This window comes from Sminthopsis crassicaudata, chromosome 3, assembly GCF_048593235.1.
Source record: "Sminthopsis crassicaudata isolate SCR6 chromosome 3, ASM4859323v1, whole genome shotgun sequence".
Taxonomy (NCBI): Eukaryota; Metazoa; Chordata; class Mammalia; order Dasyuromorphia; family Dasyuridae; genus Sminthopsis; species Sminthopsis crassicaudata.
In genome coordinates, this window is record NC_133619.1 from 528,242,334 (window position 1) to 528,257,948 (window position 15,615).

Consider the following 15,615-nt stretch of genomic DNA (forward strand, 5'->3'; position numbering starts at 1 on the left):
AAACTCAAGTCTGTGTAGAATAATTGCAGCCCTGAAGGACCTAGTCACAGAGCCATGAAGAATGGCAGCAAGAAGGAATGAGAATAGGAAAGGGTTGGAAGAGGAGAGTTGACACTTTTTCTTTATCTAGTTAATATAGGAAAGAACACTGGGCCAAGATAGGATGTGTGGAGTAGAAATGTGTACTCAGTATTACAAGTGATTCTGAGGAATTACATGCATTTTTTGTGATCAAGAGTTATTCATTTTAAGACCTCCTTTTTTTTTCTTTTTATTGAAACTTTTTTTCTAGAATGCTTTTTAATTGAAGAGTCAATCTTATTCCACTTGATGGAGGAAGCATCATGCATCCATTTTTTCAGTCTTCCTGAGAAGGGAGATATGAGTTAAGAGCCTGAAGAAATCCCCCAAAGATGGAGCACCTTTGTTTCATGAGACCTATATTCTTTTGTTTGATGAGTCTCTGATACAAGGATGACATCCTGTATCCCATTGTTTCTCATGTGTAAAATTTCACTTATAATTACAGTAATGGAAATGAATTGATCTGCAAACCAAGGCTATACTACAGAACTTTAAGTAATGAATGAAAGCATTTATTAAGCATTTATATGCAAGCCATTTTGGTATATAAAAGAATGAGCTTACATTTAGAGCATGAGCTCCTGAAGAGAAGGGATTATTTTTTTTTGTCTTTATTTGTATCCCTAATGTGTAGCAGAGTTTCTGGCACATAATAGCTGATTAATAAATGATAATTGAGTGACTTACTAATGAACAAGAATAGGAATTTGAGATCCCTTTGGGTGGGTGTTACTTCAGGAGATTCACATTTTGGAGGGACCAAGTAGTTCTAACAACTGCATTTTCTTACAATTAGAATGCCTTCACATTTCAACCAGATTTCTAGTCACTGACAGAAATCCAGTTTAACAAAACTATGTCTGGGACTGGCTAGAGAGTGAGGATTTTGTCAGATAACATTTCTAGGCTCCTTGGTTCTGCCTCTCATTTGAATTTGTGCAAGTTCTTTGACACATATATTTTGGTTTCCATCAGTAACATTAATATATTTTCAAAGGTAAAATATATGAACAGTTTTATCTACACATTCACTACCCCGTGATTATGATAGCAAAGAAGAATGGTTATATTCAAGTAGAGGGCCGATTAAGGATGAAGTCAGTTATTCACTGTGTTTTTTCCTGGAGGCATCGATTCCCTTTACAAAGAAATACCTCAGATATAAACTCATGTGACTTATAAAACAAAGCCTGTAAAAGGACATCTTGTTTAACTCTTTCATTTAACATATGGGGAAACTGAGACTGGGAGAATAGAAAAGACTTAAGATCATAAGAACATAGATCTACAACTGCGATAGTTTTGGCTCTTCTCAGCAATGCAGTGATTCAAGGCAATTACAATAGATTTGGGATGCAAAATGTCATCTGCATCCAGAGAAAGAACTATGAAGTCTGAATGTGGTTGAAGCATAGTATTTTCACTTTTTTGTTGTTTGTTTGTTTGCTTTTTCTTTTTTATGGTCTTGCACAACATGACAGATAAATATACTTGAAGGAATTGTATATGTTCAATCTATATCAGGTTGCTTGCTGTCTTGGGAAAAGGGGAGGTAAGAGAGAATGGGAGAAAAATTTGGAACACAAAATCCTGCAAAAATGAATGTTGGAAACTATATGTATATTTGAAAAAATAAAATAAAATTGAAAAAAAAGAACTAGATCTATGATTGGCATGGGCTTCAAAAGCCATCTTCTCATTTTATATATGAGGAAACTAGGACCCAAGAAACTCAAGTGACTTTCCTGAAATCACACAGAGAGTAAATGGCAGGAACAAGATTAGAATCCAGATTATAAGCTTCCAATTTTATCTTGTTTGTACTATATTTTGTCATGTATATCAATTGTTTTCAATCTAAAGCCAATTGGGCCACATGTGATTTTTTTCTGGTTGATAATGAATCAGCTAACTACAAAAAAGGAAGGAAAGAACAGGGAAGGGGAGGGGGGAGCTAGTTAAATGGTTTACTCATTTCATTGTGGCTGAAAACCAATGAAGTTATTGAATTCACTCAGGGCTGCATCTGAAATGCTTGAAGACGGGCTCTTTGACCATCAAATAACTGATGCTTCATCCTTTCCATTCCTAACCTATTGGGAGCAGTCTCTATCCTGGGAGACTTTAAAAAAGGCATAAACCCATTATAGAAAGCCAGACAGGGGAAAAATTCTAGTAGCAATGGATTTCAATGTCTGTGCCTCCCTCATGCCCTCCAGGGATATTCTGTGAGCTAAGACCTCAAAAGTAATAACTGCAGTTTCTGCACAATGGGTCTCACAAGGGCATGGAAACAAAGTCTGGGCCCTAAGCCTAGTTATAATAGATTTCTACAGGGGGCAAAGGAACCCAGCTGTATGGCTGTTCTTTCCTTAATGGTGAATACTTTGGGTCACTGGGAGCTGATAGGATCATAATGACAGGTCTCATAGACCTCAGTGCCATGACACACAAGTTAGTCAGCTGCCTGAACTGGTCTTCAGGGCTTACTGACCTTTTTGAGAGCACAGAACTTCATCCTCCACCCCCCCACCCTTCGTATAATACACACAAATGCTCCAAAGCTCCAAGTTAACATGGAGCTAGCTAGATTTGGTGGGGAAGGAAGGAAAATTATAGTAGAGGTAGAAATCAGCAATTTTCCACAAGTCAAAAACCCAGCCTGCAACAGACTAGTGAGGGCATAAATCCTGCCTTTGATCAGCTGCAGTGTCTGAAAATCTCTATTTTTCGATTTAGGAGATGCCCAGGTGCTGGTGTGAATTTGATAAGCCCTTGTTTGGGGAAGTGTCACATTTAGTCAATAGTTGGCGATCCAAGTATTCCCACTATGCTCTACCAGGGCAAATAAGAAGCACACATACACAAACACAGGCAGCAGGGAAATCGGATAGGAAAAAATGTTCTTTCTGAGCTGATCAATGAGGCAAGACTAAAGAGACTGCCCTAGAGAACAATGCTGTGTGTCAGCCAAAACCAGAGGGTCCACCTCACCCTGCTGTCCCGCCCTACCCAGACTTTACCCCACCACCTGCCGCTGCCATCTCCAAACCTCCTCCTGATGCTCCACAGTCCTGACAATCTGGGCAAGGATGGCAACAGACTCGTTCAAACGGCTCTGCAGCCTCTCGTTTCTAAGCAAAGGTCAAACAGATCATTGCCCTTGCGTGCAAAGGCCAATCTAATCATAACAGATAACATTTCACATTGTTAGAGCTCTAAAAGGACCTTAGAGATCATCTAACCTAACATTACTTTGCAGAAGAGGGAACTGAATACCAGAGAAGGGAAATGACTTGATCAAAATCCCTCAAGCAGCAAACAGCAAAAGAAGCAAGACTCATATCAGCATCCTTCCCATTATATCAGTTTTCCTTCCCCTGATCATTTTGATGTAATTCAAGGGAAATTTAAGAAAGAGGGACCTCATAAGGAAGGCTATGTGCATTTATTCTGTAAGCTACAAGCACAGCATTAAAATTGTTTCATGTCTCAGATCTATTCTAGACCTGCTTTCAAAATATCTATGCTCTGACTGCGTGTATATAATATATATCAAATTGCTTTCCTTCTTAAGAGGGCAGGAAGATGGAATGAGAAAGAGATTTTATAACAATTTTTTTAAATGAATGTTGCTTTCTTTGCATGTAATTGAGAAAAAAATAAAATAAGAGAACAAAAAACCTATGCTTTTGCACAGGGTCAAGCTGTCAACCTTTAAATGATTGCTCCAAAGGGACAATTAAATCTGCCCTGATTAAGATCAAATGTGTTTCTTTCATGTTGTTGTTTAATAAGTGATATGGAGAAATCCTGAGATCATGATTTCAGTCTTTATTCTGTTATGATGGCTTTCAGAGTATTTCCAGGGTATTACAATCCCCAACAGCCTATGTATATTAAACTAAACAGTATAAAAACTACTGAAGAAAATCTCAGAAAAGCTGAGAAATTGTGTTGGAGAAAGGAGGAGAAAGGTGTTAGCCAAGAGGGAAAAAAGTAAAAGAAAAAATGGTAGCTGTGCTCTGAGCTCTGGTGATCATTCAGTTTCCCTGTCACAATAAAACCAGACTGCTTCATAATGTCATCTGCTCCTGTTCAAGAGAAAGAAGTGAACACCTGGTTCCCATGCCAAGAGAAAGCACAACATTCTCTTATCATGCTCTTGGTTCCTGTGATGACATTCTGCCTTGAGTGATTCAGGGTATGGTACTTTCATTATGCTATATGTTGCTATTATTCAATCATTCTTTCATGTCCAACTCTTAATGACCCTATGGAGCATATTTTCTATGGTGCTTTCTTGGCAAAGACACTGAGGTGCTTTGCTATTTCCTTCTCTGGTGGAAGATTAAGGCAAACAGAGGTTATACAGTTAGTAAATATCTGAAGTTGTATTTGAACTCAGGTCTTCCTGACTCCAGGCTCAGCACTCTATCCACTAAGCCCCCCCACCTGCCTATAACTATACTCCCCACCTCTTGAGGATGAGGGATTAAAGATACAAAAAGGGACATTTCTTTTTTGATATGGACAATGTGTTTATCTTTTTTGCATGACTATGCATGTTTGTTTAAAAAGAAAGGAATTTTTTTTTTAACTGGGAGGGATGGGATGAGAGAAAAAATAAATTCTTGCTACTTGAAAATGAAATAAAAAAGAAAATCTGCATTTTTGTTACAAAGGATAATAATCTTAAATTTTCAACATGATGTCATGGGAAAGACACTAGATTTGGGGACAAAAAATTTCTGCTAAAGTCTTGACTCTACCATTTTCCCCTTATGTGACCTTAGACACTCTCTGAACTTCAGTTTCCCTAATTGCAAAATCAGGGAATTCATCTAGATTATCTCTCAAGTTCAATCCTTTCTAGCTTCAAATATATTATGATGTAGAAGAGAATATATTAGAGATAGGAAATCAAGTTTGAGTTCTGGCTCCAGCACCTCATAGCTGGATATTCACAGGCAGGTCATAACCTCCCCAGGCATTCATTTCCTTCTCTGTAAAAACAGGAAAAATAATACTGGCACAATGTGTACTTCATAGTACTGTCTGCCTACCCAATAAGGTCGTGAGCAAAGAGTTTTAAAAACTGTAACACGCTGTATAAATATGACTCATCTAAGTCATTATTATCTAAATAGCATTTGGGGAAATAAAATTGCAATTATGAGATTCTGGAAAACCACTTTCTGGGTGAAGCTACCTGAGTCATCAAAGAGAACATGGGGAAGAGGTCAAAGCTGGTGCCTTGAGCAAAGAAAGACACGGTCAGCCCAGCTCATAGCTCGTCCACTGTTCTAATTCTGCAAATGACTCCCTTAGAAGCTTAAGAATATATAAATGGAGGGCTAAGAGGTGCCACTGGGTTGGAACAAGTGAAAAAAGATTGTTTATTTTAGGTTATGAGTTGCTGCCACTGAAAAGTAGTCAAGTTTTAGACTAGTGATGACTATCTAGGCCACATAGCTATGTGGGATCCACCAGGTTCACATTCAAGCTTAGAACTGGTTGTTCTCATATCAACTTGCTCAGATGAATGGATAAGGCCAGAAAAAAATCAAGTTAAAGGGAGAATTGCACATCTAAGGGTCAGAACCATCAAAACTGACAGGATGGGAGCAACTTCTTCCATGAAAAAAGCAACTTCCAGATCACCTCAGGATGATATTAACCCTAGTGGAGAATCTTTGTGAAAGCAGATGAATTATCTACAAGCAAGGATAATAATCAATAACTCATATTCATATAACTATAAGAAGCGATTAAGGACTCAACTCATCAATTTGAGCCTATTATAATAATCCAATAATAAAAATTAAAAAGTATTTAAATGGCATTTTGAGGTTTGAAAGGGGATTTTTGTCATCTCATTTCATCCTCACAACAACCCAGTGAGATAAAAGATGAAAAAGAGATTGATTGACTTGCTCTAGTTCACACAGATAAGTGTCAGAGGTAGAATTTGAACTCAGGTCTTCCTCATTCTTGACCCCACCCACCCACCCACTTGAATATTTGAAGTAGATTTCATAGGGACACCTTGTTAAGAAAAAACTGACAATTCCTAATTGGTTTCCAGTGATTAAAAGTCACACTTGCTTAATTTCTGTGATTTAGCCTGCTCCCAATATGATTAGTTGATTGGGACTCTAGAGAGCAGATTCTTGTCAGAGCTGCCAACTTTGAACCAATTATAAAGGAGAGTATGCTCTAGGTCCATCTTGTACCTATTTTATTCTTTGTACCTAATCTCTGTTCAGAGCACAGACTAGAGAGGAGAGCTGAGCTGAATGTTGGAGGGGGAAAAGCCTGCATTTGCAAAACCTCTGCTCCCAGAACTGATAAAGGTCACCTTGGAGCAGCACTTGAAGTAGTCCTATGTCCTCATCCAGAGATTTCTGACCATAAGTCTCAGTCTAAAGAGCTTTTATACAGGCCTTTTCCAGCCCAAAAGATGCAGCAGGAGGGACAAATAGAATTTCTGCCAAAGCACATACCATACACAGTTGTGATCTTAACCCCATTGCCTGAGAGTGACTAATCCTAACTTCCAAGGTAGGGAGAAGAAATTCTGATTTGGGATAATCCTCAACAACAACAAAAGATTGTGATACTTAACCCCTACAGAAACCTATATCTCCAAGGGAGCAGAAAGGGGCAGAATAATCCAGATCTTGCTACCTCTCCTCTTATAGAAATTTATTCAGAAAACAAAGTTTTGCTCATTGAGTAGAATCAAGAGGGGTTGGTTCCCTGTAAAAGATGAAGCATTAAAGGAAGCAAAGGAAATCAGTTAGGAGGGTCATAAACAGTGTTCCTGGCATGAAGGAAAGCTAGAGAAAATGTCCAGAGTTTAGAGATGGTCTTGTTCATGGAAAGACTGGGAGACCAGGGTCTATGGATCATTTCTCTTTAGTCCTGGAGGCAAGAGAAAACCACTGGAGTTTAAGTAAGACAGAGAGTGCCATGATCAGATCCACACTACAGAAAAATCACTTTAGTGACTGGCTGGAGGATGGATTGGTGTAGAGAGAGACTTGGGGCAGTCAGACCCACCACGGGCTATATAGCAATAGACCAAGCATGATGTGACAAGGGTTTGTAACGAGAGAAGTGACATGGTCATAGGAGAAAGGGGGACATATTTAAGAGATGCTGCAGATGGGAAATCAATAAGCCTTGGCAACAGATTATATTTAAGAAGTGCAAGATAGTGAGGAGTCAAAATAGGGTGGTAGAGTCGTATAGTGTGTCTGACCTGGACCCAGGGGGACAGAACTGGATTCAAATTCTTATTCTGGTACTAGTCATGTCAACAAAGGAAAAATCATTTTCCTCATGTGCAAAACTAGCAATAAATAGATCTACTTCACAGGGTATATGTGAGGTTTGAATGGGGTAATAGACTAAAATTATTTTGTGGAATAATAACAAATGAGAGTTTTTATTCTTCTTTTGATCCTGACTCAGGAGATGAAGAAAGCTTCCTCTACTAACACAATTTGGGACCCTCTATATAGACTAGTATTAGAGTTCTCTAATGCCCAGTTTCTTAAACTATGCTTTGCAAACCCATTTGGGGTCTTGTAATTGAATGTGGGGATTATGGAATTATGATCTATCATCAATCAATATTTTATTTGTAAACCTATTTTATATACCTATATACTCAGAGTCATATAAAAATTTCTTGGGTGGAAAGGTAAAAGTTTGAAAGCCCTGATCTAGAGCAATGAGAAGTTAAGTGACTTACCTGGTCTTCCTGACTCAGAGACCTGTTCTTTATCCAATATACTATAGATGCATCTCTAAATGTCAACTGTTATTTATCAAAATGCTAAATGTTTGCTGATTGATATTCATTTAAAATTTTTCATTAAGTACTTACTATGTACAAGGCTCTGTGCTGGATGCTATTGGTAGTAGCAAAGTGTCATAACCTATGATCCCCAACTTCTAATTCTCTATCAGCCTGACAGGGGTACTTTCACCTGGTTTCTGGAAATATATCCCAAACATAGTCCTCCTCTGGGATCACAGACGGGTGGCCAGCATGTGCGATGAGATTTATTTCAGCTTTCTTCAGCATGGGCAGATCCGTTATACATAAACATAAAAGAATAGAGCTCTGGAACCGTTAACAAGATCAAACTGCATCACACCTCATCTCTTTTCTCCTGTGCCAGATTCATTAAAAATCTACCTGGTGCCATTTTAAACCCCTCCCTCAAATCCTGAAGGTTAAGAACCAGAGGCAGGGAAGAAGGGGAGTAGGACAGAAGCCCAGAATGCAGGGCAGCCCTATCAGCAAGGGCCTGGCAAGCATCTGGCCAGGAAGGGACTAAGCTGGCAGACCAAGCCCAGATGACAGCACAGAAAGCTGAGCTCATGTGGGAACAGCCACCCTATTGAAAATAAATTCTCATCTATCTCGGGCTCTGACTCTGAGTCGTTCATTATCATGGGGCCAGCCAGAACCAGTAAATCCCATCACCAGAGTTTGTACAGTACAGTGGGGGTGGAATCTGATTAATTTTCAGTTGATTATGGGTTGTGCTGGTAGAGGCTGACAGGTCAATTAAAACACTGAGTAGTTCGTATTTATTCTAATAAGTCAATAGCGGCACCACTAATAATTTAAAAGATAGGGTTTTCACAGCTGAGTAAAGCAGCTTCTGCTAGAGAATTAAGTTTAAAATCATAACTAACCCATAATTTATGGTAGTGAGACCTGCAAGTTGTTTGTTTTCTCCCTCCCAACCAAACAATCCTCTAGCAGACAAGGACTGGGAGAGAGCTCAGACTTTCCATCTCATCCTAACTTGTGGAATAGAATTTGCCTAGTTTTTAAGTTCCTTGAAGGTTTTTGTTTATTTTTGTTTGGCATCCCATAATGTCTGGCACATAACACTTGTTAATAAATGGGTATTGGCTGAATCACCACAATTATAGCTACAGATTAAATAGCACCACCCCTAGCCCCCCAAATGCTCATGCATTCAGAAGCTGAAAGGAACTTAAAGACTCACAGAGAGGTCCCAGAAAAAGGCTTTTCAGGTTCTGCTAATGATGAACACAACTTATGCCTGTCTCTAGCAGCCTTACCAGCCTGGAGATACTTCTGCCTGCTTCCCCAATCCCCAGACCAAGAGAAGTCCCAGACCTGCTTACTACACTCTAAGCCGGACTCATTCATTAGACCTTACCACCGCTTCAGCAGCATCACTGACCCTGTCCATTTGCCCTTTCAACCCTTCCTGATTTTACAGTTCTCCATAATGTATTAGAATTAGAATTCAACAACTCAGAAAACTCTCTTGGGGACAGAATCAAGATAGCAGGATTAAAGGCAGTGACTCCCCAAGCTCACCCCCAAAGTTCAAATCTGGCCTCAGATATTTAATACATCTTAGCTGTAAGACCTGGACAAGTCACTTAACTCCAAATACCTCAAAAAAAAAAAAAGAAAAAGAAAAAAAGAAAGAAAGAAATCAAAAAACAATAAAACAAAACCAAAAGAATGAAAAAATAAAAAACAATGTGAAATATCTAATTGGAAAAACAACTGATGTGGAAAGCACATCTAGGAGAGATAATTTTAAAATTATTGGTCTACTTAAAAGCCATAATCAAAAAAAGTTGAGATATCATTCTTTCAAGAAATTATCAAGGAAACATGTCCTGATATTTTAGCATCAGAGGGTAAAATGAAAATTGAAAGAATCTACTAATCACATCCTAAAAGAGATCCCAAGATGAAAACTCTTAGGAATATTATAGTGAATTCCAGAGCTTTCAGGTTAAAGGGAAAATATTGCAAATGTTCAGAAAAAAAATATTCATGTATAATGGAGCAAGAGCCAAGGTAATACAAGATTTAGTAGCTGGTTTCTTAAAGGATCAGAGAACTTTAAGTATAATATTTCTCTCTGAAATACAATATTCTAGAGAGAAAAAAGACAGGAATACCAGCAAGAATCACTTATCAAGCAATGCTGAGTATAATCCTTTAGGGGAAAAGGTGGATATTCAGTGAAATTGAGGACTTTCAAACATTTGTGATGAAATAGAAAATCTGACTTTCAAATATGGGTAACAGAAAAAAAAATATAAGGGAGTGATCAAGAAAGGGAAATGATAAATATAACAGAGAGACAAAGTGAGAACCATTAAATGCAAGAATAAAGAAAAACTCCCTATAAAAGCTAGCACTAAAATGAGACTTGAAAGAAGCAAATATTATACAAATTAGGTGGAAGTAAAGAAGGAGTGGATTCCAGACAATGCAAAAATTTACTTATGCAAAATTATGAAGGCTGGAGATGAAATACTGAGTTCAGAAAAAAAGGAGGTAAGATAATTTAGATGAAATATTAAGTTTATGAAGAGGAATAATGCAAAATGCCAAACAGAAGATTTTGTATTTGATCATGGAGGTGATAGAAGACATTGTTGCTTAATAAATATGGGAGTGATCCCATCCTCATTGGTCAGACTGGCCTTTTGGGAAGATCATTTTGGTGACTGAATGTATAATGGACTGGAATAGGGAGAGATTTTTGTCAAGCCAAACAACCAGCAGGCTATTGCAATAGTCTAGTTGTCAGGTGATAGGACCCTGCCTGTACTAGGTCATGACGACATTATCAGTAGTGAGGGTTTTCAAGAGATGCTGCAAAAATGAAGTTACAAGACTTTGGCACCAGATTGGACATGGGAGGTAAGAGACAATGAGGAGTCGAGGATGACTGAGAGAATGGTGGCCCCCTTGGCAATAACAAGGAAATCTGAATAGGGATTTAGGATTTAGGAAGAAATACAGTGAGTTCAGTTTTACACATGTTGAGTTTTAGATGTCTACTGGACATCCACTTCAAGATGTCTGAAAGACAATTAGAGATGCAAAACTAAAGGTCAACAGAGGGGTTAGGGCTAGATAGATGGATTTAAGAATCATCAGCAGAGATGGTAATTAAATCCATGGGAACTGATAAGATTACCAAGTAAAGTTATATAGAGGGAGAAGAGAAGAAGAACCAGGACAGAGCCTTGTGGGAAAACCAGAGTTCATGGGAATGACCTAGATGATCCAGAAAAGAAAGCTGAAAAGGAGTGGTAAGATAGATAATAGGTTTTCCTGTCAAATAAGAACCAGGAGAATGTAGTGTCTCCAAACTATAGAGAGAACAAGGTATCAAGGGAGTGTTTGACAATGTCAAAGAATAGGGAGAGGTGAAGAAGAATTAGAATAAGAAAAGGTCATTGAATTTGACAATTAGGGAATTATTGATAACTTTAGAGAGAGGGGGAGTTTTGGTGAAATGATGATGTTGAAAACCAGATTGTAGGGAATTAAGGAGAAAATGAGAAGACAGGAAGTGGAGATGTCTATTACTTTCTCAAGGAGTTTAGCCATAAAGAGCAGAAAATATATAGGATAATAGTGGGTATGGAAGGATTAAGTGAAGGTTTTTTATTGAGGTTTTGGAGGGATTGTTGTTCTTTAGATAGAGAAGATAGGGACATGTTTGCGGGCAGTAGAGAAGGCACTAATAGACAAAGAAAGTTTGAAGATGAGAATGGCAGTGATAGAGGTGGGAATCAGATATGGGAGGGAATTAAGTCACATGTGCATATGAAGGGGTTTGCCTTGAATTGGGCAGAATTTCCTTCTTATTTAAACAAGACTGATCATAAAAAGTAAAGAGATTCAAGAACAATGGACAGTATAGAGTAGAATTGGTTCGCCAAGTGGTCAGAATAGAGAAAAAAAGGAGAGTGAATGGTGCAGTCTTGATAGTTTAGGAGAGAACGTAGGATTTGATAAAGGAAGGCAGAAGCAGAGCTGGAAAATCAATATAGATCATGGTCAGATAAGGAGAATTCAGAGTTTTATGTTTATTTACTAAGTTACTTGAGGGTAAGAATTATGTCATTTTAAAATCGTTAATATTCTCTGCACCTGCACATACACATATTTAATAAATACTTGAATAAAATAGTGTTGCATTGACCAGGAAACTCTACTTCAGAGATCATGTGCATAGTGTTCATTTTAACAACACTAATCCTCTCATCTTTCATGTCCATTTGCTGAAGATCAATTCAGATCAAAGGATTTATCTGCATAAGGAATTCACAAAAGACAATGGAATATACTCTAATAATAAGAAAAAGGGAGACAGACCCTGTCCGCTGATTTTCTCTCTCTCCTAAAGTTCAAGGCCCTCTTTAGGAGAGGCTGGGATGGAAGGCATTGATTTGTTTACCTTGCTAAGGGCAACAAGTCTATTTTTTGAAATTTTAACAAGTCAAGGCAACATTTTTAGTTATATCCCTGTGCTTTTGAAGAAGCCATAGGGAGAAGGAATATGTGCAAGTGTCTCTGCATGGGCATGTACCAAACTTCAACATGCGACTACACAGTTGTGAGTTTTATGTGCATTCTCCCATTTCTTCTTTCCATTGCTTTGTAGAACACCAGGCAATCTGTACACAATGTCCCTTTCTTAGACGGTAGCCCACTTTAGTAGACAAAAGGGAACTGAGGTCTCTGGAAATAACATATAATTTGCTCTTAAATGGCAGAGGAACACTGAAGCAATGATGTTGAAAACGAAAGACTTTAATTACAGTGGAACCAAACAAAGCAGGGCCCGATTTTCATTTTTTATACAGTAAATGTCAGGAATACATTTGGGTGTTTTGTTTACTTTTTATGGTAGTTCAGCATAATGTGAGTTTGGAAAAGTGTTACTTTGGTACAAAAATTGTTTCAAAGTTTGATTTATAGGCAACGCTATATGAAATCGGCTGCAGCCAATTGGAAAGCAGACATGGAGTGAACTCCAGTAGATTTTTCCCTCAAGACTGGGATATTATATAAGAATGAAAACTCATTCATTTTTCAGATAGGAATGTGGTACTTAAAGCTGAGTATTTAAGAGATAATTTGGCAAAATCTTACCCTTTAAAACAGATTTTATTACAGCAATTAAAATTGTAGAAATATGTTACATTTTAACAAAAGCTCTGTTAGAGCCCTGTGCACTTCCTTTTCTGTATAGAAGTAATCTATATAAATACCATGTATATGCCATTGTCATATATGTGATACCTATTGATAATGTATACATGGCATATACACATGACATACTATTTATACATATGTGTATGTGTGTATGTAAAGAGAGAGGGAGAGAGAAACAGAAGCAGAGAGAGGAGAGTATGGTTGCCTGGGTAATTTATGTGTCCATATGGGATGTGTTTAGATGTCACTTATGGAGAGATGTCTCTAGAGTTTCCTCTGTACTTTGATTCCTGCTAGTATGAGAGCAGGAGGCTGGATGGCATGAGATTAACCTCTCTACTTTTTATTCAGAGAAGGAATAATGGACTTCAGTTATGTCTATCTGCCCCTTCTAGATATTGCTAAGCCCGGAGGGAAATTTTTTAGGTTCAAACTGTACTCTTGATCATAATCTATTTAATGGGGAAGGATTACTCCAAGCTCTATCTGAAGGTATGACTCCTTTTCCTCCAATGCCAGTTATACAAAGACTATCATATATAGGGAACAGAAAATAAGCCCATTTATCCAAACTGATAGCAAACACAGATTAGGGAATTTATACAGATGAGAAGAATACGTAGAGCCAACAAATCTCACATTGGCAGCAAGCTATCTCAGCTCAATGATAAGAGAGTCCCCTATCTCACACAAAGGGAAAATTTTCCAGTCTCTAGTGTGGCAGTCTGAGAACAGGGACATGATGGAATATACAGGCTCTTGTACACGCCAGCTTCTTCCTAGAGCCTTTCTCACCTTAGAAAGAGAAACTGATTCTGAATGTGTCTCTTTTGAAGCCAGGAGCTAGATAAAGTCAGATTTTTCTTCTCTCAACTTTCATCATAGGCAAGGGGCATTATGGATCAATAAAAAGACTTTTATGCAAATGAATTTATGTGTGTTATATATATATATATATATGTTTTGTGTCTAATACATATGAATCCACATTTTATAACAAACATAATATAGCATTTAAATATCTATATTGTTATATATTACATGGATGTGCACACATTCATAATTTTTAATTTTAAAAATTTGATTCTTAGTAAGAATTTTCAGTGTATTTAGAATAGTAAGAGATTCATGCAATTAGTATCCATCAGTGACAGGCTTTAAATTCAGGTCTCTGTGATTCCAAAGCCACTCTGTCTGTCCTATCATACCTCCCATCTATACCATATATAGAAAATGTAGGTACAGATACAAATGACATGGATAGAGATAGTGCTACATTATATAAAATAGCCCCAAAATCCTATTCCAGTTTCTCATAATATTCTCAAAGACTTTGTCAATGAGATGTTAGGTCTCACAATTTCTACCATCCTGCACACAATTCAAATATGGCCACAGCAGTTTTTATTTATTTATATCACCAAGACCTATTGATTCTTCCTTCATAACATCTTCAGTATGTTATCTTTTCTCCTCTGACTACTGCCACTACCTATCTTGTATGTGAAGTCTGAACAAGTTATCTCACTGCTATTCAATAAATCCCATTAGCTACTTCTTGCCTCCAGGATCAAATATAAAATCCTATGTTTGACATCTAAAACCTTTCATAATATAACCTCTTCCCTTCTTCTCTTTCCAATCATTTTATATTTTACTCCTTTCCCATACTGTTGATCCAGTGACACTAATCTCCATGCTGTTCCTTACATAAGATAGCCTATCTTATGATTCCAAGCATTTTTATTGTGGAAAGGTAATAGAGATAAATGTGAAATCATATTTGGGTTCATCATTCAGTCAACAAGCACTTATTAAAAATCTAATGTGTGCTAGGCACTGGCTATGAACTAGAGATACAAAGAAAAGCAAAAAAAAAAAATCTCTGCTTTTAAGGGGCTCACAGTCTGAAATCAGCTTTACATGTATAAAATGGGCTAAATTAGAATTTGTTTAGAAAAGACAAGTTATTTTAATACATTCTGCGTTCAATATGAATCAACAGTGTAATATGGCAGAACAGCCACAACCAAAATATAATGCTATATTAGACTTCACTGAGAGTATCTATGAAGGTAATCATGTCCTATAAATCTTTGAAAAAAATGGAGCAGAGAGTATTCAAGGGAAATGTGCTAGTTATCTTCAACTGATTGAGGTTGATTATATGAAAAGAACTGTTAGGTGATTCACTGTATAGCAAGAATTGATCCTGAAGTCAGGAATGCCTGAATTCAAATCCAGTCTCAAATATCTAATAACTGTATGACTCAGGGGAAGTCATTCATCTCTGTTTTGCTCTTCAAAATGAGCTGGAGAGGAAATAGTCGTATCTTTGCCAGTAAAACCCCAAATAAGATCCCAAACTCTCAGTGGGATCCTAAAGAGTCAGACATGACTGAAATACCTGGACAACATATGAAGAGGGATTAGATATCTTCTGCTTATTCTTAGAGGCCAAAATTATGAGAAATGGGTAGAAATTAAAGAGA